Below are 2,500 nucleotides of genomic sequence, written 5' to 3'. Positions count from 1 at the left end.
CTCTCTCTCTCTGTGCAGTGGATTGAAGTGGAGAAACATTAACGGCGGGAGGAGGATGGAGAGAGAGAGAGAGGCGGTGTGAAGGAGGGCGTCTGACAGAGACGAGAGTATTTATAGGTGGAGAGACGAGGAGACGGTAAAGGGAGAGAGGGAACAAGCGAAGGAGAGAGAGAGAGAGAGAGAGAGAGAGAGAGAGAGAGAGAGAGAGAGAGAGAGAGAGAGGAAAATCCAGACACAATAAGAGAAGGAAGACAAAGAGGAGGAGAGACCATGCTGAGGAGGAAGAGGAGCGTGTCGTTCGGCGGCTTCGGCTGGTGAGAGAGAGAGAGAGAGAGTGTGTGTGTTTGTGTGTGTGTGCGTGTGTGTTTGTGTGTGTGTGCGTGTGTGTGTGTGTGTTTCATATCCTTTCATCACTTCTCTTACTTGCACTTTTAGGCGGGTGACTGAGTTCATTTCTGATCTGAGCTGCAAAGTGACATCACAGTGACATCGCGGTGACATCGCGGTGACATCGCGGTGACATCACGTCATTGTTTAATTGTTTTATCCTTGTGGTTCAAGAGGAGCAGAAATCGGAACATTAACGTTGTTGGAGTTAAATTTGGCTTTTTTAAAATGGAGTTTGGTTGAAACCGCGCAAGACGTTTCCTCTCCTGCGTTTCGGTTTCCAGCGACAATAAAACAACATTCATCTGCAGATGATAAGTAACTTTTCTTTTCTTGGGACGTTATTCCAACACAAGGCCAGCTGCTCTCTGATTGGCTGCAGATTGAAGATAATGAACCAAAAACATCAAATCAAATTGCTCGTCGTCTCCACGAGGTTTGGATCTCGTCGTCGGGTTTCAGGAGAAGTTGGTCCAGAGGCCGTTAGCTTACTTTAGCATAAAGACTGGAAGCGGGTGGGAATAGCTAGCCTGACTACAGCTGACTCCGCCCCCAAATATTCAGCTCACAGGTTAAATGTACTAGTCTTGTTGTTTTGGTTTGTTTTTCAATCGTCAGTGAACACGACTCACTGTGATGCGTTCAGGCGTCCAGAAGCTGTCGGTTGATTTGTGTGAAGACGATGATGTCATGCGTTTTCTTCTTCTGTGGTGGATTTCAGGCGCAGACGGACAACACAAAGAGGCAACGAGAAGAATTTAAAGGAGCTGCTCGCTCTGTTGCTCTCAGTGTGTGTGTGTGTGTGTGTGTGTGTGTGTGTGTGTGTGTGTGTGTGTGTGTGTGTGTGTGTGAACTCTTACACAAGCCTCCTTTTCAATCATTCACATTTTTTTACCTCCTTCTCTCCTTCTATAGATCCTTGTTTCCTCCCGTACCTCCTTCATTAATTGTATACACCCTTCTTTCCTTCTATAGATCCTTATTTCCTTACCCACTACCTCTTTTTCTCTAGTCTCCTTCTGTACATGCTTCCTAGCTTCTCTACATCCTGTTTCCTTCAGTACATCCTTGTTTCCTTCAAACTATTTTCATTCAGTGTTACTTCCTTGTATGTATTTATTTGTCTTTATAACTCCTTCCTTCCTTCCTTCCTTCCTCACATCATTCCTTCAGCCTATAATCTTGTTTCCTTTTATATCTCACGTCCTTCCTAGCTCCTTCTTTCCTTTCCTACCGTCTCACTTCCTCTTTACGTCTCACTTCCCTGCATCCTGTCTTCTTATTTCCCTTCCTAACATGTTCTTTCGTTCATCTCTCTCCATCTGCACCTCCTCCTCCCTCTGTCCTTTCTTTCCTTTCCTCTTTCCTTTCCTCTCCTTGCTATGATATCAGAAGTTTAGACCGAGTGAACTCAGAGTTTCACTGTTTAATAATTCAGCGGCGGAGCAGCGCTCACCTCCGCTGCCCTCTCCTGCTGTACGGTGGCCCCTGGAGGACATTTCAGACATTTCTCTGGGACAGGAAGTGGTTGTTTTCATGTGGACAGGAAACATAGCGAGAGAAAATAAAATCATTAAAGTAACTTGAGTTAATGGACGATACAAATATGTTTAATATGATATATCCTAAAACATTGTGAGCGCTAAACCGCTATTAGCTTAGCTGTTAGCTTATTAACATTATAGCATAGCGATTCGATCTACCAGTGTAATTCATTCAATTTAATAAAAAGCAGATTTGTGTTACGGTTCTTTAAAAATAATGGACATATTTCAACTTTGGAGTTAGATTAAGCTAGGCAAGCAGAAGCAAGGCTAACAGAAGCTACGTTCCAGTCGTTGTGCTAAGCTAAGCTACAGATCCAAACTAATTTCAAAATGAAAGCCCTGCACGCTTCAGGGAACAGAATCTCTTATTAATTTCCTAACAATGCTTTTATTGTGAAATGATTGACTCTCACGGTTCTCATTTAGCAACCAGGTGGTTATGCTTCGCTGGCGGCCATCTTTGTGTGACCAAGTGGTTTCTGGGAGAATGCAGAGTGTGTGTGTGTGTGTGTGTGTGTGTGTGTGTGTGTGTGTGTGTGTGTGTGTGTGTGTGTGTGTGTGTTGTG

The sequence above is a fragment of the Clinocottus analis genome, unplaced genomic scaffold, assembly GCF_023055335.1.
Source record: "Clinocottus analis isolate CAN_PGR_092001 unplaced genomic scaffold, fCliAna1.0.p SCAF_17, whole genome shotgun sequence".
Taxonomy (NCBI): Eukaryota; Metazoa; Chordata; class Actinopteri; order Perciformes; family Cottidae; genus Clinocottus; species Clinocottus analis.
Note: the sequence above shows the minus strand (reverse complement) of the source record.